The sequence below is a fragment of the Equus przewalskii genome, chromosome 14 (assembly GCF_037783145.1).
Source record: "Equus przewalskii isolate Varuska chromosome 14, EquPr2, whole genome shotgun sequence".
Taxonomy (NCBI): Eukaryota; Metazoa; Chordata; class Mammalia; order Perissodactyla; family Equidae; genus Equus; species Equus przewalskii.
Genome location: NC_091844.1, coordinates 41,708,485 through 41,733,951, shown reverse-complemented (window position 1 = coordinate 41,733,951; position 25,467 = coordinate 41,708,485). Strand labels below are relative to the sequence as shown.

Here is a 25,467-nt window from a genome sequence, read left to right as displayed (position 1 = left end):
TAGGAATCTTCTACCAATATAGAAGCTACCCATTCTTCCTTCATAGTCAGACTGCATCATGATCTGAGGGCTCTCCCAGCCTCTCCTATAATCTTGTCTTGGCATCTGCTTCTCAGAGGACCCAGACTAACACGGTGCTTTTAGTTTATTCTTATTCTTTTTGGATTTTCATTGTCAGCCTTATTTCTATCAGCTTCAAAAGACTGTAAGCAATGAGGTGCTCAATAAATGTTTCATGAATTCATGAATGAATGGATGGCTTTTTGAGCAAGATTCATGGATAATGCAATTCAAATATGATGGGCTTTTTGTCAACTGTATGCTACCAGTTTTACTCAGTCTCTATCCTTACAATGCTTTGACACTAAAGGTTTCAAGATTTTCAAACCTTAATACTGCTTGTGATTCACCAGGGGTAAGGCCATATCCTGGTGTTTTGGTTGTTGATTGACTATTTGTTTACAACCAACACATATTTCTGAAACACCTGTAACTACTATTCGCTAGGAGAAGTGGAGGATGACAAAGATGTATAAACATAGTGCTTGCCTTCAAGATGCTTACTATCTCAGTTGACCGGAGACAAAATTTGCAAACAACTAAAACCAATTAGCAATTAGGCAGAATAAATTTGTCTGAGATTTGAGACCAAGAGCCTTTTTCACATATAGCCAGAAGCACTCACAGAGAAGTGGTCACTTGCATGCAGAGACTATATGGCTAAGTTTCACAATTTTCTCAATAAAATGAAACCTTACTACCAGCTCACTTGGTTTCCCAGGCTTGGGACTTCTAGTTGGCAATATGGAATACTCATGCCCTGACTAGAGAGTGCAACGTCAGTCATTGGTTATCCATCCTTGCTATTCACAGTTTTGTCTGCAGACCAGCAGCTTTAGGATCAACTTGGAGGTTGTTAGAAATGCTGAATCTCAGACCTAACTCCAAACTCCTCCATCAGAATCCTCATCTTTAACAGGTGACTCACATGCACATTAAAGTCTGAAAAACAATGCCCTGGAGTCTCATGCTTAGATTCTTAGGTCACTGGGCTACGACTTCCATCACAGCAGTCCGCAAATTACCAGAAATCTCGCCTTGAGTTGCAAGAGTCTTAACTAAGTCTTGCATTCCAAACCTGATGGATCAGCACTTCTTCATTAACTCCTTAATAATCATTTCTTTACTTTCTACACCCTGCGTTGTTACCAGAAGGGTTTAGGGTGGCTTATGAAGCATATGTAGTACAATACTTTAAAGAGAATAATAATAGCAACAACAAACATGATAATGATATTGTTGGAAATAAAAAATATGGATTAGAAAAAAGAAGATTAGATACCTGCACATTATGAATAGAAAATATGGATTAAAAAAAGAAGCCATGGGAGAGGAGGGTGCGCAAAATCCATGCACAGAGATCTAGTGCCCGTGTCTTCTTTTGCAATAAAAAGATTACCGAAGACAGTGGGCATTATGCTAGTGAATTCCACCTGTATAATATCCCCATGAGACAGCCTTCCAAAATTTAGTGCCAGGAAAATCTTTGTCTAATTTGAAGAACTGTTGTGCTCTCTTCTTTATGATAATAAAGCTAATACAAATTACCATGTTTCTCTCTTTCCCTGACTGCCAGGAAGCGCAGGGCCAAGTTTATGATAATCATGGAAACTATTTAACCTTCACAACTGGAATAATTCCCTTTTCTTTCTTTGAAAGCTTAAAACCATTTAATCTTACTGTAAATATGTTCTATATTGTAACCAAATTCGAGTAACTTTTGGAAAGGATTTTTGGGTAATGAATACTGACTTGTATATCAACATATAATCAATCAGCACAGTTTGTTTCTATGCCAAGTGATGTTGAAAAGGATGAATGATGACTTTTCTTCACTACTAAGAAAACTAGGTTCCTCACATCCTCTTAACCAAACTCTGATTCAGCTGGTTGAGCATTTGGGGCGTGTGAAGCAGAGGGTGAGTTCTAATAGAAAGTAAATGATTAAGGAATAATAATACCGAAAGCTATATCTAAAGGAAACATGGGAGTGACTATGAAGTTGAACAAATTTAGAGGGACTTACGTAGTGTGTACAACACCCCACTAGAATCAATCTCTGTGGATCACCTTCCATAAGGTGCTGATGTCCAACCCACGGAGGTGAGAGAGCAGAGTCTGCCATTTTTGGTGTACATTGGGGTGCATCCACCAGCAAGATTATAGTCTTACAAACAGTTTCTTCTCCTGCATCAAGAAGAGTTCTTGTGGGTGGCTGTGGCCGTGGCCATGGGAAAATGGAGTTAGGCTACCTGGTGGTGTGTGTTCACTGTGCCCAGATGCAGACCCATCCACTTTGATACCTGCACATTGCCGTTAAAGTTCCATCCATTTAAGCCTTTGGGTCTTGTTTAAATACAGATCATCTGAGCAACATCATATTTTAACTGTTTTTCTGCATTTGCTCTTTGGATGAATGAAATGCTTGTGATAGATTTTGATGTGTGGAGAGGAAATAAAGGATGAGAAAGCATGAAGGTTTGGAGGAAAAAGGAGAGCAGTGAAGGAGGTTGTGTTGGAAGACAGGAGGAAGAAAAACTATAGTTCTCTGCTGGAGTACTTTCTGCCCTTGCAGATCAGGAAGGGTTAGTAGACTTTTCTTATTTATCTATTTCTTACTTGTTTGTAAGCTGGTTGTCAAGGTGGATGGGGTATTTGCAAAAAGAATCCCAACAGCCGCAATACAAACCTGCTTACCATCTATCCGTACATTTCCTTCTCAGTTCTGTGAGTTAAGTTCTGGAAGTCAGCCTCAATTGTAGATTTTCTTGCTTGTAGCCTGTTGTGTTAAACATTAATGTAATTGAAACTTTATCTTTTTAAAACCTGTGAATAATTCAGTTTTGTTTTCCAAAGTATTTGTCCTTAAGAATATTGATTTTAAAATATAACACCTGGCAAAATTTAAGAGTGTACGGTCACAGAAATGATCCAAGAAAGGGATATTTAGTCTTTTCCTGTATAATTTTTATGTGAATAATTATTAGTATGTATATAATAAATACTGAGTAATTTGGCTTTATTTTTGCCAACTCTTACCTTGTAATGATCTTTTTAAATTGTAGAGTTTTAATTAAATTTGGCAGTATTTTACTAAAGTTCAAGTATTAATATTGTTTATTCATGTTCTATGACAAGCAATTTTCTTGAAAATTGTAAATAAAACTGTAGGCCAGATCTACATAGAAGTCTTGCCACTATTATTATTTCCACTGTTGAATAGCATTTATTTTGTAATTGATGGCTGTCGGCCTGCAATTTTTGGCCTAGTTATACCTTGAAAATTTTATAATTTTCACTAATTTTTGTAGTATTTACATCCTACTCAGCCATTGCCTATTTTTAATAGTAAAATGAAGTAAGATGATCTTTGTTTAATTTGTCTTATTGGACCAGAGTTCTCAATCTGGGCTGCACAAGAGAAACGCCTGGGGAGCTTTTAAAACTCCAATTGTCCATGCTGCCCCCCAGATGAATTAAGTCAGAATTTCTGGGGTTTGGACCCAGGTATCAGAATTTTTTAAACCTCCCCAGCTGATTCCAACATGCAGCCAGGTTTGAGAACCAGTGGGTTGGGCAGAAAGCAAATCTGCTCTGAACCCCTTCTGATGGCCTTAGTAGATTTTGCAAAAGATTCCGTGCCTCAGGCCTCACACCCGTTTGGTGTGTTCCTATCCTGCTTCCTAAATCAATTTCAAGCCAATAATTGCTTGATACAATACAGGAGACACTGGAAGTATTTTGTAACAAGTTTTACCCAACAAAGTCATTGGCTCATTACAATACATGGAATTCCAAACTTTGAGTCTTTTCATAAGCATAATTGATTGCATCTGAACTTCATTATAAGCACTCTGTTTACGGAATACCTAAGTAATTCCACTGAATTAACATTCAGCACTCAAATGGGGTCAGCTATTCAAAAATCATGTTTGTGAACCCACAGGTCAAGGATATATATACAGAAATGAAATGTAAATGTGGATATAGATATGATGATCTTTCTTGAGCCCAGAAAAATTGGTTAGTCTAGGTTAGTGCAAGGAGTCCTCAATTTGGAGGCTGGAGCCTGAACTTTCTCTTCCTCTGTGTCTGCTTCTGCCTGACAATTCTGTCGTCTTTATTGTGTAGACAGTTAAAAATGTAAAATCAGGTGAGATTGATTTCTCCTCGCTCTACCGCCCACATTTTTTTTTAAGTGCAGAATCTCTGGATAAATATCCTTAAGTAAGAAAGTTTAAGTGCCTACTCTGACAGTTGCAAATAATTTTATACAATAGGCAGACAGACAAATTGTGCTGATTGTCTGTATTTCTTTAAAAAAAAAAGGAGAGAGGGAGAGAAAGTCTGGCCTGAAGACTAGAGTAAATCACAAAAGTGATCTCAAGTGAACAGAGATAGATTTCTGGAATACGGTGTGCAATGAAATCACTGACCTCTTATACACGGGTTCATGTCTTTTTCTACAGAAACAGATGGGTAATAGCATAATGCCGAAATCATGCTCTACATAATATGGACCTAGTGATTGCAGACCTGATTGCTTGCCATATGGTTGCTGAAGGGTTGAAGAGAAAATGGGATGATATGCAAACCCTTAAAAGCAACATTTTTATTGAATGGCCATTACATTAAAACCCAAACTCTGCAAATGAAGGCAAGAACTGTGGTGAATAATGATGAAATAACAAAGCAATAAAAGCAGCAGCAGCATTGTATGTATTTTGTTTTCAATATGCAAACTAAGGGCAGACTTCTTTTTGTGACTTTGCCTAGCATGATTATGAGCATTAAGGGGTAAGGTGGCGGGACACAAATGACTTTAGGGCAGAAATACTGTATACGTGGAGCATTGCTGCATGCACTAGGTCAGAGAGAAGAAAATAATCACTTGTCCCACAGGAACTGAATTGGACTCAAAAGCTACCTGCAGTATGTGCCTAACCTCCGTGAAGCTCAGTCTATCAGCAAGAAGCTGGTAGGAAAAACCTGTTTGAGACTCTAGTGTGATAATGCAAAAGGAAGAAGCTTGTTTACTTTTTGCCTTTGAATTTCCTCATGCAGGTTTTGCTGCCGCCTCACTGTTGGCAAACAGGTGCATGGGATAAGGTGGGTGCCATCTCCCTGAGCGTATTACAGTTTAGTTGAGCAGCTGTGATCTGTTTTGCTCTCAGTTTTGTTTTTAGTGCGTTCCTGGGAACAGATAGGTTTTTTTCTTTAAAGAAATTTAGTTTATTAGCTTTCTTCAAATTTGCATACACTTCATTTCCTGTCTCTTTAATGAATGTCTTTCAATCATGCAAAATCATGAGTTTGTGCTCTCGGAAATGGAACTCAAATACATTAAACTAAACTTACTAAGAGTGTGTGGAGGGTAATGAGGTGAGAGGTAAAAATTCAGTATTAGTGAGAAGTCTAAAGCATCTAATTTTATTTTCGCATGGAAGAGCTACTGATCAGGACCAAACATCCAAACTTAGTATATATTATTATGTTCATAAATCTATGGGGATTTGTGGAATTTATATTCCCCAGTGCCTACCTATGACAGTGCACTCTTCAAGAAATGTGGGTTTTTTTCCTACCCCAATTTGCCACTTTATTTATTTTATTGAGGTCATACTGGCTTATAACATTGTGTAAGTTCAGGTGTACGTGATTATATATCAGTTTCTGTGTAGACCACATCTTGCTCACCACCAATAGTCTATTTTTCATCTGTCGCCATACATATGTGCCCCTTTACCCCTTTTGCCCCCCCATCCACCCCCTTCCCCTCTGGTAACCACTAATCTGTTCTCCTTAGCCATGTGTTTGTTTATCTTCTACATATGAGTGAAATCATACAGTATTTGTCTTTCTCTGTCTGGCTTAAGGAAATGTGTGTTTTTTTTTTAAAGCCCACAAATGGCACCTTGCTATGAATTAACTTCTTTATTAAACTCTGTATAATTTTTTTTCAATTCCTAAGGTTAAACTATACTCATGTGTCACTTAACGATGGGGATAGTTCCGAGAAATCTGAGAAACCTGTCATTAGGCGATTTCGTCGTTGTGTGAACATCATAGCATGTACTTACACAAACCTGGATGGTGTAGCCTACTACACACGCAGGCTATATTGTACTAATCTTATGGGACCACTGACATATATGCAGTCTATTGTTGACTGAAACATTGTTATGTGGCTCATGACTATATGAATAGTGAATAGTCTGAACGATTTGCGTTTATTTTCACGTCTTATTTCTTCTGAACAAGTCCACTGCTTTAATTCATATTTCCAGAAGGAGAGAAGCCCTGTGAGAGTTTTTAAGTTGGAAGGGTTTTGGGACCTCTTGTAAACATTGTACTTGCCCGTTGTTCATAAAAGTTTATTTGGAGGGAGAGGTTGATGTTGGCTGATATGAGCTTTGGGATGTCGTTTAGTTTACCTTGATTCATATCCCTAATTGTTAAGTATAATAAGAGTTGTTTTGTTAAGTTGGAACTGTTATGTCTGCTCTTAAGCTAAGTAATTAACAGCTTAGTTCAGAGGTTCTCAAACTGGAGGGCCAGTTAAGGCACAAATCACTGTGCCTCCACTCCAGAATTTCTGTTTCAGTGGGTCCCTACGGGCTATGTTATTATTCGCATTTCTAACAGTTGCCCAGTTGATGTTGATGCTGCTGATCCCTGGAACCACACTCTGAGAAGCATTAGCTATGTTTTCAGTGCCTAGTGGTCAGGTAGAAAGCTTAGCCCTATCAAACATTATTGATTTGATCATGGAAAGAATTTTGTGAGCCTTCAATTTATTTAGTATTTTAAAAATAACCACTTGCACACCTAAGGCAGGTAACGGACCCACATTGGGGAAGAACTGGACAGCTTGGTCCAAACTAGTAGGAGGTACTGGTGGAAACACCTTAGCCTTGAAGAGACAAACCTTTCCATGTTTCATCACTGCTAAAAGCAATCAGCCAGGTCTGCATCCTGTGACGATATACATTGCTTTGGTTTGGTAGCTGAAACCTGTGCACCTTCGAAATCCCATTTGCTTTTGCTGGAAGAGTAAAAATTTCTATAGCAGTGTTCAAAGAACTCCCATCACTTAAATGAATCCTGGAATTGTTAGGCATTTCATCAGCCTCATTGCTTTTATTACTTTCTGTGGCCTAAAGACATATGACAAGTGTAGTATGGTATTTAAGACATTTTATGTATGGTGGAAGAGTTTTTTTCTCTCCAGTGATGAGGAGCATTTTCTTCCTGCCTGGAAAGCTGATTTTTATACAGCTTGACTAGTGACATATCTCCTGTGTGGCAGAAATAAGTTTTGCATAACTTTTAAGAGCCCAGGCTGACCTATTTAACAGATATCCAGTGCTACATAATGTATTTAGGTCAAGTATTGTGTTTGAGCTCCTCATCACTCTTGTACTAGTCTTGCTTTCTGTGAAAACCTCAGGTATATCACAGATACAAATATAGGCCAAGGGATGTTGGCCAATATCAAAATGTAATAAATCTCTATGTAATGTAATTATCATGTCACTCAGTCCTACCACTGGAGTTAAAAAAGACTCTGAGATTTTAATGAAATATCTGCCCTACTGGTTTTACTTTAAGGCATTCACAATGCTACTGTTAACCCGGTGCTGTGGCTGGGAACCTGAAAAGCATCAGTGGAGTGAAAATGCTTTTGAAAGTCATTACTATTTGGAATACTTTTCTTTAAAAATTAAAAGAAAATGGTGGTTTGCTATAATTTTTTGTAACTTTTTCTTGAGAAGTCGAATGATTAAGTTTTGACACATGTCTCTCAGGGTTGGGTTTTTTCCTAACAGAAATTTCTCAGGTAAAGGTTGAAGCCTGAATGTGGGCAGTGTCATTATTCTAATATGTTGGAAGATGAATCCATCCATCTTATAACAATACCTCATTGCCTCCAAGGATCTTAAATTGTGTAATAGTAAATGTGAATTTGAAATGAGAGGTTGAGAAAATGCACTTCAAAACTTATTCTAAGCTAGCTTTTAACATGTATTTATCAAATACATTTTTCCTCCTGTCTAAATGGAGAACATTGATTTTTTTTAAGAATTGGTGTTAATAATATCCTCCTTTAATTTTTGTACTTATGTTCCACGTTCCCTCCTCCAAGATACCAAAACAAGTGCCTTAAGCTTCATGTCAACCCATATCTGGAAGGGATAAGAATAAAAGCTTCTAATTTAATTCTTTAGCTTTGGTATGTAATACACTATTATTCCCATTTTATTGCTTACAAACCAAGATCCACTTGCCTATAAGATAAATCTGTTGTATACCATAGGTTAGAAATCAGCTTTCCTGCCTTGTTGTGTTGTTATACCTGGCTGCCATACCCATGCTGTAAAATCAGTGGGTCTCAACCCTGCCTGCACATTAGAGTCACCTGGGGAGCTTTTGAAAAAATATCAGTGCCCGGGCCCCACCCCAGCCCATTAAGTCAGCATCTCCGGGGATGGGGCCTGGGCAAAGATTTTTTTAAAAAGCTCCCCAGGTGGTTCTAATTGTGCAGCCAGGGTTGAGAAGCACTGCTCAAGATTAAACAACATACAAGTTCGCCCTCAGTCTGTAGGAATTACTTTTTCAGCATTCACATCTCTAGTCACAAAGTGCCAGTCTTACACAAGTGAAAATTAATTATATACATGGAGGGAAAGAGAATCTATGTTATGAAATTCTTTTTGCAACCTACTTACACAGAATAAGGCACTTGACCGAGGCCTGAGAACAGAAGCTCTGACCAAGGGTTATGAATATGAAAACGATGACTGCACCGGATGTCTTCCCCCTGCCTTTGATTCAGAACGAGAACTGGTGAGACAGGGCGTGAATGCACAAAGCCAGGCAAGTTACTCACCCACTCCCTTCCCTCATCATCAGCTATAAAATGGTGATAGCGATAGGGTGGTTGTGAGAGTTAAATCAAAAATATAACATATCGACATATCGAAGGCATGAAGTAAGTGTTTTAAGATAAAGAATTAAAGATCACAGTTTCTGCTTTAGGCCAAATGACAAAGCAGTAAATTTGTCTCTCATTACTTGTGTTTGTATCTAGCAAAGGGATAGATGAAAATGGATATCAGTAGGTATATTATGCCTGTATATAATGCATTACATTAAAACCAAATGTAAATGACCTCTAAATGAGCTGTTATTTGTGAATTCTCTATTATCACAGAGACTTGAAAAATGAATTCCTCATCCTCACTTTCCCCTTTCTATTATTTTTCCTAGATGAATATGATGTTAGTACAGCTTATTATTATGTTGCAATAATTGTGGGAGAAGACTATTTTGGGGATAGGGCCCATATCCAAGAGCTTAGCTCTGTGAATAGTGGTCGTGGCCTAGGGAGTGAGGAATTCCATGGGAGGTGTGGCCGGGCACTTCCAACCACCCCATCCACTGCTATGGCTCACCTTACTTTGGCTTTATAAACCTCTACATTTGTTTTTCTCCATCAGTTGTAAAGTAAATACATATTTACTCTATGCATTGTTTTCTTTAACCATGATTTTTTATTATTTTAATTACTCGGAAACATCGTTTAAAACCTTAACCATGAACAATTTATCCCTTGCATATTTTCTTAACTGACAATTTATCTATCCTCTTTTATTTTGAAAGTGCTAGTAAATTTACTGGCACTTTCAAAATAAAAGAAATCTAGCACATTTTATTGACCTTATTAAATTATTAGGTTCATGTATGTGTGTGAGTATGTGTGAACTTAAGCTTTTACAGTCTCTTTTTAATGTCCTGGTCTAAAGTCTACTACTGAATTGGGAGATTTATTATTTTACAAAACTGTATTAAAATGGCATATACAATTTTTTCTTTAAAGAAAGATTTAATTTTCTTTTATAATCGCAATAAGATTTTTACAAATAGAGATGCTTTTAATCATTTAGTTTAGATAATTTACAGTAATGCTTGTCTTTATACTCTTACAATTCAGGAGAGAGCTGTGTTTAAGTGAAATGGGTGGTATATGTTTGACTCAGGAACATTCAAAAGCATTTTTTAAGTATAGGACTTGCTTTTGTTTTTATGCAACTGTAATAATGACCTCGGTCTGAGAATCTGTGTATTAATTTATGTGACACTACTGCATTAAACCTTCTACCTTTAGAGAAAAACAAAAAAAAGCTCCAACTGCCCTTAGAGAGGAGGAGAATTGTTCCACGCAGTGTTCCTTCCTTCTCATCTCTTTGTCCCTTCCCAAGGCTGCATCTAGGAGTCTTCATTTTGATTAACAGTCTTTCTTAGGAAGTGGGAGGCAGAAACTAAGATGCTAAACTCTCTCTGAAGTGTGTGCTAAATGATTCACAACAGTGTGAATGAATCAATTTCTGCAAGCATTCTCAACCTTTTAAATATGTAGTCTGCCAAATCTTTGTTGGATTACATTCAATTAAGAAAAAGAAAGCACCTTTCTTCATGACACCTCTTCCCACACATTGTATTTTGGCTTCGTTTTACTTGCCCCAGAAGATGGACTGTGTTTTGGGGAAGCATCTAATGTTAATTTGTTTTTACATTTAATAGTGTTAAGGTCTGCCTCTTTCATTTTCATCATTGCCATTACTATTGGGGTTCCTTTTAGTGGCCTCAAATGTTTATTTTAAGAAACTGCCAGAAATAAGAGAAAGTGAGTTTTGGCTCATCCCTGTTGATGCACAGTTGTGTACCCTCATGATGCTGAAGAGGGATTACCTTATCCCAAATGGAAGTGAAATATCTTTCTCTGAGTATTTCTGCATTACTTCTAGGGAAAATAAGTCAGCAAGAAATCTGTAGTTTACACTTAGCTGATTTTGCATTTAGGCAAAAATTACTCAACTTTTCAAAGAATCGCTGTAAATGATGACAGTCCATTCTCAAAACTGATCTGAGACCCAAGTCTAATCTCCAAATGGTATGATCTAACATGAGGGCCAGTTTCTACTTAGGGGAAGTTGGTGGCTATATTTCAGGGGCAGTAACATCAACACTCAGGGGTTGTCTTTTCTTCTGGTGACTGGTGATGTTCTCCCTCCATATGGGTGTGGGTTTCAAGATAGGCATCGTTGTTTTAGAACAAGGAATTTGATGATTCCTTGCATGTAATTTAGGAACAGTCAAGCCACCATTCGCCAATCCAGTCATCTAGGCTAGAAAAGAGGTTTTTAGTAGAAGGGAGATTATGAACCATGCACAAAGATGGTTCAAAGACTAGTATGAGTTCATTAGAGCAGTGGTTTGCAAGGTCTGGTCTGCAGACATCTGCACCAGAAACACCCCTAGTACTTGATAAACTGAGAAATTCCTGGCCTGTCCTCAAATCTGCTGAATCCAAGATTCTGGGGGTGAGACCCAGGAATCTGTATGTTTACCAGGCTCCCCACGTTAAGCTTGCTCAAATTTGAGAACACTGCTGCCATGTTTTAACATTCTCTGACATTTCTATTAATTTTTACAAATAGTCATCCAATCCCATTGCATAGGCAGGATATTCATTCTGAGCATAAATTTGTTACCCAGCTACACAGTAGGAAGAGAAGATGGGCTATCAGGTAGTTATCAATATAGGAAAAGAGGGAGAAAGATTGAATATTAGATCCAAATTGTTTTAAAGAAGTTTCCCGTGAAAACAAAAGGATTTTCATTAAGAAGAAAATTTAAGCTGTATTAGCTCATGAAGGTGTGTGGTTTGGGCAGGACATCTCCATACTCTCCCGTGGATCATCCTCTCCTTCTCTCTTCTCCCTCCTCCCTCTGTGCTTCCCTCCCTCATTATAGAACTGTTGTGAGGCATCTTAGATACTCTGAAAGTTCATTGAACAAAATTTTTCTTTCTGTGGCCAATAATCATCATGTTGAGTAGCACCAGTGTTTTTCTGAGAGAAGAATCAGGAAATCTCACCTAGACGTAGACAGTATTTAATGTCCCTAAATGGTGTAATGGAGAATATCGGTGCATTGGATAAAAATACAAGGTCCTGTAATATTTATGTTTGGGTGCAAGAGAAATCTGATTATTATATTTAAAGAGGAAAACAACATTATTTGGTTTCCCAGTATTAGAAAATATTATTTTTTCTCTTTCATTTCACAGTTTACATAGATGTGAATTTAGGGTTTGTTTTTTGCAGGCAGCAGGGATGTTTCCCATTGGATGAGAAATGGAAGCTCATGATTTGCTAAGCTGTGAAGCTCAGATGGGGTTTGGATGGGGAAAGTCAGAGTTTCTGGTGGGTGACTGTCATAAGAGAGTATTCCTTTTTTTCTACATCTACTGTTAGTGGAGGCTTCGTCGTATCTCCTGTGCAGACTGCAGTGGTTGAATTATAAACCTCCCCCCATAGATGCCATACAAATTTGATTCTTTGAACAATGAAAGCAAGAAGCCCAGAAAAGCGAAATTACATTTAGGTGGACTGCATGTGTACCCTGGTTGCTTTTCCTATGCACTGATTATTTTCTGGGTGAGCCCCAGGGTAAAGCTGCTGTCACTCAGCTGTTAATATCCTGAGTTGTTCTTCCCTTAAGGGAGAGGAAGACAGCTCAGGCACTAACTGCCTCCTCTCCAGTAGTGTTCCCTAGCTGCGGAGCCTGAGACAGGGATGCATTGAAGAGGAGAAAGGGAGTGACGAAGCAGGGCAGGGCATGTGGCCTTAGCTAGAGTCTAGCTTCAGTTAGCGCACCAAGTTGATGTCCCTCAGGTTGAAGGAGCTGGCTTTTGCATGGGTTGTTAGGGGAAGGGGTTTTAACCTCTCCAGTGAAGTGGATCCTGCTAGATTGAGGGTCTTTATCAGCCAGGCTCCCAGCAACTAGGAGATGGCTGCCCCCAGGTCAAGGAGTTGGATGGAGGGCCAGCAGCACGCACCTTTTGCTTTTGTCTCTCACCTTTTTCAACTCATGCTTTATTCTGCATTTATCATTCTGTTCAGAAACCATCAAAGACCCCTCACTACCTAGAGAACACATTCCCAATTTTCCATTGCTCCCATCTTTTTTATTTCCAATCTTTCTTTCACTACTCTTGCTACTCTCCCCAGGTAATCAGCCCACCTTCGTCCTGCATGTTTCATGAATCCCTTCCCTTCTTCTCTACCCGACATACTCCCTTGATCATTCTTTCATCTCAAATGCTTTCTTATTCATGCCTAGAACTTAGAGTCAACAGACCTATGATTGAGTCCTCATTCTAATACATTTTTGTTTGGGTAAATTATTTAACCTCTTTGAATCTTGGTTTCTTCACCTATACAAGGGGTGGTTAGTTCATAAGTTCAAATGCAATGTTGCTTTTTAAAGCTTTGCAAAATTCTCCCCATGCTACCCACTTGTAAAGGGGTCTACCCACGAAGACACTGTGCTCCCTTTATTCTATAAACCTTCTTGTACTTATTGTGTCAGCTGCTTGTAATTTATCATAACTGCACTTGAATTATGAGGCAACGATACCTTTGGGGACGCTATCTTCTTAACGAGACTGGAAGCTTCCCAAAGGCAGGTACATTGCTTAACCATCTTCCATAATGGCTAATATAGGAGGTGTTCCGTGGAGGTTTGTAAATTAATGTGCTTGTTAATGGCAACTTGTATCTGGACAATAAAGGTATAGGAGGAAAGAGAGTTTCAAGCCTAGATGATTGCAGTTGAAAAATCCAACAAAGTTTAGGTTTATGATTAAAACGGAAACTTAGAAGCTGATGGTGATATATAATTAACAGTGATCAAAAGCTCACCAGAAAAGGGAACTTCTTAAGGAAGTGAGGGACTTCCAATCCAAATATATGTAAGAAATGAATAGTTCTAGTAACCAATATGTTAGCCAACAGGTCTCAAAAATGTCTTCTCTCAATTATTTGCTTTCTTCGTATTTATCAAGTTATAGCTAAGTAAAATATGCTTTTAAAAACATTTTCAATTCCCTTAGAAACTTTGAATTTGTATTATATACCCTTCTCTCAAGACTGGAATATTTAGTTAGGATATCTGATTGGAACTGTATGTCAAAATGATTAGAATCAGTAGGTTAATTATAAAAGGTAATGTTATTAAGAGTTATTATTTATTATATTCTTAGTGGCGAGAGTTTATTTTTTAGTGTATTCCATCATGCCCCAAGAGTATTTATAGACCAAGCTTCTTAGCAAGTCTGGCTTTCATGATTTCACTCCATGCACTGGGCTTGTACAAGTGGCTATTGAACACCAGCCAAGATGATTCACTTTTTATCACAAGATGGAAAACTTCTTTCAATATGGTTCTATCTTGAAATATCTGTTTTCCGCTACTGGTAAAATACCAGTGACATATAAGGTAGTAAGCATTCATTGAACACTTTAAAATAAGTAGTTCAGGACTGTTAAAAATCTGAAATGGGATTGTGATGAAAAAATACAAGTGGACCGTATCACAATACACTGAACTTACCCATTTTTCTCCTTTATCTCCCACCTATAACTCTAAATACAGAGCTGGGGGAGAGAAAGAAATTGTGAAAGACCTAGAGGAATGCCTAATTAGCTGACTATTTCTACTATAGTTGGCATTTGTCTCCTTTTAAAATAATCCATGGTTTATGTGTGTTTCTCAGCTGAAAGTTAGGAGCTGAAAAAAGATAGGATATTTGGAATGTCAGATACAGGGAAGCATTTCTATCAAACACATTATTGAAGGTGGAAAAAAATGAGATTGAAACAAAGAACACCTGCTACTTTAACTCATTTAAAAAAACATAATGTTCTTTACTTGCTGACTGGAAATACTGTATTTTCAGAGAAGAGAAAGTGCTAATATAAATAGGAGAAAATGTAATGATTCACTATGCAATGATATGAAATCAGAAATATTTGAAATTGGGTATTTCAGTTTGTGGAGGGGAAAGTATTTTGTATTAAAATGGTTTTGCTCATCAGGTGGTGACTATTTCTCACAAATTGCAGTAAAGAGAATAAAATCGGCTTGTCACTAAAGATTTTTTTTTATTGACATCTTTAGCTTGTCTTCATGCCAGTAATTAAATTGCTAATTATGTGTTTCTGTTACTGTGGTCATGCTTTTATTACATAATTGCTTCAAGTTTTGCGCAAATCACTAACAATATTTATTTAACCTTTTTATGCATTAGATAAATTTTAATATATAAAAGCTTTGAAACGAGTTCATTGACTCTGTTTTGATTAGCAGAATCAAAGGAATTCTAACCTTTTTTATAGTTACATGGGTTGGGTCATATTTTCAATGAGATTGCTGATGATTATTAATTCAAGCAATAGCAATCATTGAAAGACCAGTTGAAATAGAAGAAAAAAAATACAAAGAAAACTTTTTAAAAACCCAGTGTCCATTCCAGAAAAATAAAAAGATCTTTAAGGTAATCAGAAGTATAAAATTAATAATTTGATCCTTAGTATGTGCCCATATTTTTCCAAAAAATGTTTGATTAAATTGTGGGTAATTCAGTTACCAAGCTTCTCCTCCCCTTTGAATGTGGGCATAATTTTTGTCAGTGTTTCAATGTATTCATGATTTTTTTTCTCATTTGTTTATTTTATGCAAACCATAAGAGACATTTTTCTCCGTGAAGATTGCCGCTTTATTTTATTTTGAAATATTTGTATATTTATTTCATTAAATGAGATAATGCTTTTTCTTATTAACATAATTTCCAGTACATTAAACATATTTCTCCACAGACAGAAGAGACGAATCAAATTAAATGACAGCTAAATCACTTGCAGCAATTTCAACTGTTAAAAGAAATAAGTGTCTCTGCTTTCTTTGTGATCACAAGATGTGCTGTAAAGGGAAATGAAATACTAAAGAAAGAAGGGAAAACATAAAGAAATAATGACTGACTTATTGCAGTAATACCATTGAGAGAAGAAAAATTCACTACAAATAAAAGGAAAAATAATATAGTGGATTTGAAAGTTACCAAAATTCATTTCTTATTGATGAGTTCAGTGGAAGCCTAATACTAAGTAAACTGATGAAAAAAAATCAATGCAATAAACTATGAATGATGAAAGTTGAAATAAATACTTTGCGTATGGAGGACCGTTATTCTAAATGTCTTTAATTTTTTAATAATTCATGTCTTTGTGTTTATAAAAAAGGAGGAATTATTGCTTGGTGGACTCAAAATGCATGTAAAAAGCATCTACTAGAATCCCATATTTAGTAATATGTCCAACTGATATTGATGACCTTATGATTTTTAGTGTCATGTCCTGACTTTGACAGAAGAGCATTAGGGGGAGGCAAACTTTACATTTAAAATGGTGCTGACAATTGATACTGGTGAATTTATACAGCATACTTAGTCTATCAAAGATAAACTGCTTCCCAAAAAGACAATTAATTTTTGGACCATGGAAAGAACAAAACTCAGTATATATATTATATGTATGTATGTATATAGCGTGCTTGTAAATATTCTGGGGGACAGCAATGGCACTTTTCTACAAAGCACAGCGTTGCCACACACACATACGTGTGCATACATACGTATGTGTGTGTGTATTTCTTTTAATGCTGGTCAACTTCTTAATGTGTTCAAATCAGAGCATACAAGTTACCTGGATCTATGCATTTGCAGGTGGGCTTATCTACTCATTTTCTCTCTTTTCACACATCATTAAAAATAACTAGTTAAGTTAATCAATTCAATCAGAAGGCAGTCAATTCAGTATGGGGAAAAAAATTGCTGAGGCCACTTTTACTGAATTGATTTTGACTGAATTAACCTTCTAATACAGTTGATCTTGAAGCCCTCTCTTCTCGAACTCCTATCTTTCTCTCCCCTCCGGTCCCCAATCAGTTCGCACCTTAACACTTCATCCCTGCCCCTCCCTTTTGGCTTTTTCTTTTCATCTTCCCTCCACCGTGTTAAGAATTCTTTTCGTCTGCCCCCGTCTTCCTGTTCACCTTCCCCTCTCCTCTTGCACTTGCCCCACTGGAAAAAAAAAGATTCTAAAGCTGGTTTTTCTTTTCTTTGAATTACAGAGATTTGAAACTATTGCTTTGCCGAAAACATCTGGCTGCCGGTCTAGAATGTGACTCTTGAGGTAATAATTGTGATTTTTCCACTTTTAGAGACCTCTTCTTCCCTAAGGTTCTCGGGCCCTGCTCAGAGTAAACTTTTGGACCATCTCTGGGATTGTTTTGTTCTCAGCAGGGCACTTTCCAGGGTGTGTGGGAGCTGCGAGGTGTGCAGTTTTCTGAGGGGTGGAGGAATGGTGGCATAGGGGGGCGATGTTAGTGTTCAGGATCCTTTTGTGTACCCACTTTGGAAATACTTCCTCTTATCTTCCCTTCAGAATGCAGGGGATAAGGCCAAAGTGCAGGCCACATGCAAGAGATTCTGAATTATGCATTAAGCTGATAATGCCCCAGAATGCGAGCTTATGTCAATAAATACCTAGGCTGGTAGGAGGAGGGAGGTCACTTTACCTGTGTGGAGGGCACCACATGGGGAGAGACTAGGGACAACCTAGGTGAAAGGTGAGAGGAGTTCACCTCCGGTCGGCTTGCTCTGATGAGGAAGCAAGAAGAGTAAGTTAATATTGAAATTATTGTCTAATGCTTATTTGCTTTGAAATTGATTTAACCAAGATAACAAGACTATCTCCAGTGTGGGCCCTGTGTGTGCAAGTTTGCATTTGTGGCAGGGTTAGCCCTTCTGTGGAAACTTATGTAAAGAAATTCTGTCTAGGGGAGAAATTCATTTGAATCTTTTAATGGGACCTGTAAACTCTTTACAAAGGCAAGATTTTTCATGATGAAATTTGGCAGCACTACCATTGCTGGTGAAAACTGATTCTTTAATCTTTGCGTTGCTTCTCCTGCTTTAGTAAAATGCCTCAATGACTGTGACCATTTTCTACTGTGAGAAATTAACCATGGTGCATGTATACACACACACACACATGAGATTTTTAAAAATACTTAGTTTTATGTCCCAAGGAAATGGGAAATGTCTGGGGTTGGGGACCCTAGGAGAGGAACAACTGAACCTCTACCTATTTTTCCTCATCAAAAAAAGAGAAGAAATTACATGTGCATCTCATCATTTTCCTAGTTTTGCACAGCAATTTGCAGTCCCTGGTTCTGCAATCAGAAGCTCGTGCTTAGACTCACTGTAGCAGTGAAAGTGTTTGTGGGACTCATTCTATATGCACACATGCATATACACACCAACAAATTAAAAATGGATCTGGGGAAACACCCTTCTCCTCAGAGAGTCATATCAAGCAGTGTTTAAATTAAATAATTTGCAGAGTGTGGGGAATAAAGCTTTTGTAGCAGTATCTGGAGGTTATCTTCCCTTGGGAAATTCCTGCCATTTAGTCCAATCTGGTGCATGCCAATGAGACACATAGGCATGCATACACACACTAGTAGATAGAGTTTATTTTACATCTAAATTATATTTATTTCTTTGGGTTATCTGCCATTTTGTGCTCATGTTGAGAAAAAATAAGAGGCAAACCTCTTGTGAAGGGTTGAGGTCATTAAGATCCAAACAGAATCGAGGAAAGGTTATTAGTGAACACGGATGAGGGAAGGCTGACTTCTCCTGGCATAAAGCCAGCTATCCCACAGCTCCTAGGGGAGAGTGGCTGTGAACGTTCCAGCTCAGGTCAGTGTTTGATTTTGCTCCTGGACCATTGACTGATGGCAAAGAGGAGACATGGCAGTGATGAGGTAATGTGAGTGAGTAAACCACAAGTAGCAGATATTAGTTGATTTCTTTCTACTTGTGCTGCTCAACAAATATATAATCTGAATTAGATGTTAAGGAGAAGTTTTCTGGTCAGAACCTCATGCCATGTCTCTAGCCATAACTCATTTCTCTGTAGTGAGATGTATTTTTAGTCTAATCAGCACACCTATCTACCTGTGGAGAAGGTGAGGCTGAGCACAATAAGGATGGTGAATGAAATGCTAACAGGAGGGGAGAGAGAGAGAGAGAGAGGAAGAAAATATCCGCCAATCTATGTACAGGGAATTTGTAAAGTCTTGATTATGAAAATTGGGGTTCTTTTCAAGCAAAAATAGTTATTTTCCCCAGGCCTAAGATTATTTTTGTACCCTTTAGACTCCCACTTTAATCCCTTACTTAAAAAAATTCTTGTAAATTACTAGCAGCCTTTGTAGAAGCTGTGAGTTCGAGTGAAATTCCCAGTGAGTCCTACATTCTAGCTCCCTCCGTTTCTTTGACAAGAATGCTGGTGTGTGAGTCTGCTAGGGCTGCCCTAACAAAATAGGGTAGACTGGGTGACTTAACAGCTGAGCTTTATTTCCTCACAGTTCCTGAGGCTGGAAGTCTGGATCACGGTGCTGGCAGGGTTGGTTTCTGCTGAGACCTCACTCCTTGGTTTACAGATGGCGGTCTTCTCCCTGTGTCTTCACGTGATTGTCTCTCTGCATGCACATGTGTCTGGTGTCTCTTTGTGTCTAAATTTCCTCTTCTTATAAAGACACCAGTCATCTTGGATTAGGGCCCATCCTAAAGTCTTGATTTTAACTTAATCACTTCTTTAAAGACCTTATCTCCCAATATGATTACATCCTGAGAGGGTTAGGACTTCAATATATAAATTTGGGAGCACACAATTCCAGCCCATAACAACTGGACTTTCGAAATATTTGGTAGAATGATAGTATTTTCATTCATTTCTACTAACATACTTGGAGAATTATTGCCCCAACTTTCATTCTCTTCTGCACTTTTGTTATAAGCGATTGAAAGTAATTTATTACAATTAATGTAGGTGGTTGTGTTTTGTTGTTTTAAGAAGTGAAGGTTGGAGAAAGGGGAAAAGTTTATTTCATAAAACAAACAAATCTTGTTTGAATTTTTTTGCAAAAGGAAGTCATCTCTTTTTCTTTCTATGACAGCATGGCAGTAGGCAGCCAGTTTTATCATGGGGGTTAAGAGAGCAGATTTTTGAGTCCACTTGACTGCGTACTAACTCTTGACCTTGAGCAAGTTACTCAGCTACCCTGCACCTCCAATTGATTCTTCCTCTGCATGTTGTGGTTAACAAATAGAAGTGCTTCAAAGGGGTGCTGGGAGGATTAGTTGAGACAATACATGGAAAGTGTACATGGTGGCTGGCTCACAGCAAGTGCTTCTGATGGGCTGAATGTTTGTGTCCTCCCCAAACTCATAAATTGAAGTCCTAACCCCTAGTGTGATAGTATTAGAAGGTGAGGCCTTTGAGAGGCAATTAAGTTGAGATTGGATCAGGAGGGTGTGGCCCTCATGATAGCGTTAGTGCCCCTCTAAGAAGAGGAAGAGAGAGAGATTTCTCTCTCCAGGATCACCACTGAGGAAAGCCTGTGTGAGGACACAACTAGAAGATGGTTGTCTACAAGCCAAGAAGCAGGCCCTCAGGACACTGAATCTGCCTGGACCTTGATCTTGGACTTCCCAGATCTCCAGAACTGTGAGCAATCAATTTCTGTTGAGTAAGCCACCCAGTCTATGATATTTTGTTACAGCAGCCCGGGCAGATGAAAACAGTATTCAGCAAATATTATTTCTCTAATAATCATAATAACCACAGATACTTATGGAATGCTACACTTGCCCTGGTGCTGGACAAATGTAATATCCTTTCAGAATTTTCTCAGATTACAGATTTATTTCCTGCTTTTAGAGGTGGAGTTAGGAGCAGGTTCTTTTTAAGCAGACTTTGATAGAGAGTTGGACTCACAAAGTGTGGATAAAGCAAGCACGCTTTAATGTCACCTCCTGGCCTCCAAAGACCCAAAGATCCTTCATCAGAAAGGAGAGGAACTAGTTAGAAGGGCAGTAGAAAAGAAGGGCTGGGGTCTTCTGAGAGCCTGAGGGTTCTCAGGAACCTGGCATTTTTTCCTCTGGAGAATCTCAGCCTGTGTAGCATGAATGGCACAGACCAGGTGTGTGTCCTCTGATCTCTCAGAGGGATGGGCCACGAGGCCCTTTCTTTGTCCACTGGAGAGAGTGGCTCAGCCTTAGAGTCTAGGAGTCCCAGACACAGCAGGGTCCACTGGGCATTCAGGGCTGGACTGCCAGACAGAGGTTACCCACAGGTGTTTTTAAAATGTGTAGTTGAGTGCCGGACGCGTTCTTTGATTAAGCAGAGTGTTGCCAGCACCACTCAAAATGCTGTATTGTAATCCACTCTCAGGAGCTGGCACTTGGCTTTTAAGGCCCTCAGGGCTCAACTACTGTAGAAATAGTCTGGTGACCAAGGAAGTAAAAAGTAGCATCTCCTTAAGGTGCCTTTGGCTCTATAAAGGGGATTGTCCCATGAAGATCTACATTGAGTCACAGCCCTTAGTTTTGGGAGAAATTTGGGAAAAAGAAAGACACTTGGAGTTGAATACAAAAACAAGGTGTTTGAGCTATGTTATAATAATGCTAATGACGCTTACAGCTGATGTTTATTGAGCATTTTCTCTGTGGGACGCATCATGCTAGCCTCCTTATATTTCTTATCTCATTTAATCTTCCCATAATGCTATGAGACGGGTATATTATCTCAAGTTTACAGATGAACAGTGCAGTAAAACAAATTGCTGGGATTCAAACACAGGCATTTGGGCTCCACTGCAATCTATGGCAGTGTTTGCTGTATTTGGACGGTAATAAGAATCACTTATTTTGGAGGAGTTTTTAAAAAAAACACATATTTTCATATTGTACGTAAAAATAAATCCCAGAGATATTCAAAATCTAAACTTTAGAAACCATAAAAATATAACACAAGAGATGAGTTTTTATAATTGTCAGTTGAGAAAGACCATTCTAAGGAACAGACAAAAGCTTATGTGTATTTACATTATACAAAGTTAAAAGTCAAGTAGAGAGCGTTTAGAAAGTCATAAGGAAAGGATAAATCACACAATACAAAAACGGGTGTAGGATATAAACAGGCAGTTCATAGAAGAAATGAGAATGGCTAATACACATATAAAATGAAGCTAAGAATGAAAATTAAAAAATGAGATGTCATTTTTAATGCATTAGATTGGTAAAACTTTAAGTTATGAAAAATATTTAGCATCAATGAGTTGTGGAAAAATAGGCCCTCATACTTTTTGTAGGTGAGAGTAGAAAATGATATAGCCTTTTGGGAGGGCAATTTTTCAGAATCTATTAAAATTTTGAATTCATGTAACTTTGAAGTAGAAATTCCATTTGTGGGAATCTATACTGCAGAAAGACCTACATGTAAATGAAGATACAATAAAGATGTCCATGGAAGCATATATATGTATTTTTTTTTTTTTTGGTAAAACTAACTAATAAGTTAGGAACAACAGTAAAAGTAAGATAAAGGCTAAAATAATTACAGTTATTTATATTATGGAATACTATATAGCCATTAAAAATAGGAGAAATAGATGGTTTTAGATAGATCTAGATATAAATCAGAAAAACATGAAGTGAAAAAGTCAATTCACAGAACAGTATGTGTAGTCCAATTTTGGTAATATAAATATATATGTGAATAAATTGAATACATAAAGAGATGGTAAAGACACATCTATATTTAACAGTAATTAACTCTGTGAGGGACAGCATTGAGGGGATAGCAAGAGCATTCTTTCGTGTTTTTACTTGTATTGATATGTAGTGTATTGATTTTTAGCCATAAGCATATATTTCCTTTTCATTTAAATTTTTTTAAAGTGACACCCCAAAGTTACTGAAAATATTATTGACTTAAGAAATTTACATTCATAAGTAAAAATATTTGCATGGATAAAAAGATGGATCATGAATGGTGGCTTTATAGGTGATAGGTTTTCTTTCTGCTTTTTCATACTTTCTTTGCCAAGCATTCCGTAGTGAGTACCCATTGCTCCACTCAAAAAGTACTGAATAAAAATCGCAAAGATCAGGACCCAGGGATCTGCATTTTACAAAGCTCCTGAGATAAGTCTGGAGGTTAGCAGAGTTCGAGGATAACTGGCAAAGGCCACACATCTCCAAAGGATTTCAAGACAACATGGACCTGAGAATTTGAATTTGCCTAGAAAGAGTGATTTCACTTAGATTTTGCTTGAAGGTAAATTCTCCAGAGCAGGACTGTTTCCTTTACATTTCACGAAGACTGATTCAGCACTCCTTTTTGGCTTCCAGACTCTCAGTCTACTGTGGTGATGCTATTCCTTTGGTGTGTTTTCCACACTTGCTGAATATCCTATACCTCATGCTGCTATTTATATTAACTGCATATGGCTGGTGCTCTAATTCCAAACTCAGTGCTTCTGAGCATGTACCTAATTGTTTACAGAATAACTAGTAGGATGGTGGTTCTTCACCTCCACTTTTCTTTTACCTCTTCTTATTTTCTTTGTGTTTGGGATACGTCACGGAGCTCTTCAGGTTATTGAGCTCTTAGGAAAGACATATGAGTACATTTCATATATGAGCGCCTTCTTTTCCTGTATCTATCATTGGAAAGGCAGGGCCAGATGTGTGTGTTTTTAAAAGAACCTTGAATTAATCTACATAACTTTGAACAGTCACGTCTGCCTGCCGTCATGTCTTTCTGACATGTCAGTATGCACACCAAATGTTTGTCTCCTTAACAATGAGACACTTATTTTTGTATTCCCAGATCTATAGATATTTACTTAGAATGCAGATTCCTCCTGTATGACTGTGGAATTGAGTCCATTTCCCTTGTCTGTGCAACCTTTCTGTACTGATCCATTTTGCCTTCTGCTGCTTATGTATTTCTTATTTTAGAGGTTAAATTATGGGTGAACTATTATATCACCCCATAGCTACTAAAGAATACTCTTTGGAGAAAAGTACAAAATATAAATTTTTGACTTGTCCGTATTTTGGGGTTTTTTTTCACATTCCATATTTTGGAAGCCCGATGAAGCTGGAGTTCTCGGTCACAACACATATCCTGGCTAAGTTTCTCTTACTACAAAAATAGCTACTAGAATGAGAATTGTTATAAAGGGGGTAAAAGCTCTTCAATAATTAGGATTCATCTACAACTCGAGCATTTTATTAATTACACATTGTAATCACATGGATAGTCACAAAACCAATCGTGCAAGTCTGTATTTAGAGATTTGTAGACGGAAGACTTAACGTAAACATAGAAATGTTAAACCCACTCAACTGTAACCTGCAAAGAAGATAACAAGAAGGATTCTGTTCTCTGTATGATTTGTGAACAATGCTAAGTAAATATTCATCATTAATATATAATAACTGTTGCTTTTGGCAGTTCACTTTTCATTTAATTTGATAATGTGTCCAGTAAATGAAGTGGTACAGGCTACAGTGTTTTACCAACACAATTGCATATTTTCAATCATTGTTAAATGAAGGCAGCTCAAGGCAAAGCTTTAACCCCCACTAGTTTTGTGTGTGATAAAAAGAGAAGGCGCTATCAATCTTTATTGTCTGTCTCGCTTACTGTAATTGCATTCAATAGTCCACTGATTCTGTTGTCTGTGCTAATGTCAGGAACAGAGGAGAGCCAGATGCTCAGACTTGATCATATGCATCCAGTGGCCACTTTGATAAGTTGGCAGCAAGTCGCTGGGTTTGATGATAAATTGTTAACGCTATAGATTATGAACAGCTGAACACTGCAAGTGTACACGGAGGAAACTTCTTACCTTGTTTTAAATCTGGCATCATGATGCTAGCTAAAGGGCATGTCATGTATTATTCAAATGCATCTTGCACTGGAAATGTGCCAATGACTCATTGTATCCCTATGAATAGTAAAAGCAACAACAACAACGAAAATCCACCGTGATTTGAACATGACATTAATGGTCCTAGGATTATGAAAAGCATTTTGAAATACTGTTTAATAGTTTTGATTATCTAATTCAACAAGAAGAAAGCTTCTGAGTTGTATTCACATTTAATTCATATTAAATCATGCTCTTTCCTGGTCATTTCTGTTATATTAGCTAATAATGAGGATGTTTTCTAAAAACAAATCGGTTTTTCATTAGTTAAAACCCATGGCAATTGGTTTGTGAAGGGACATAAATTGGAGCTGGGGGGCAAGCAATGTGTTGAAATTTTTGCCAAGATTTTGTTTCACATAGATGATGCCACCTCTGAGAGAGATGCCATATAGGCCATCTGTACAGAGTATATAGTAGGTCATTTCTGTTGAGCCTGTGTGACAGTTGTAAAAGTTCAGGTCGTGGACCTTAAGTTATTGGACAGCTATTAAGGTTGTTTTAAAAAGGTGAGATGACCATGAACTGTATACCAGTCTCATACTAGAGAACAGTGAGCTGTTGACCACATTTTAACTGGAAAATTCTAGGTAAAATCAGATGAAGAATATTTCTTTGCCATTGGAGGAATTGCTCGTGAAGTAT

General features: G+C 37.7%; 1 long non-coding RNA gene across 4 annotated transcripts in view; it reads left to right on the top strand.

The window, feature by feature from the left end:
* LOC139075759 (uncharacterized) overlaps positions 1–25,467 on the top strand; it is a 592,181-nt gene that overhangs the window by 203,968 nt on the left and 362,746 nt on the right. For all 4 annotated transcript variants that reach the window (XR_011526528.1, XR_011526527.1, XR_011526526.1 and 1 more), the window contains exon 2: positions 17,098–17,159. This is a non-coding gene — a long non-coding RNA (uncharacterized lncRNA). The remainder of the gene's footprint in view (positions 1–17,097; positions 17,160–25,467) is intronic.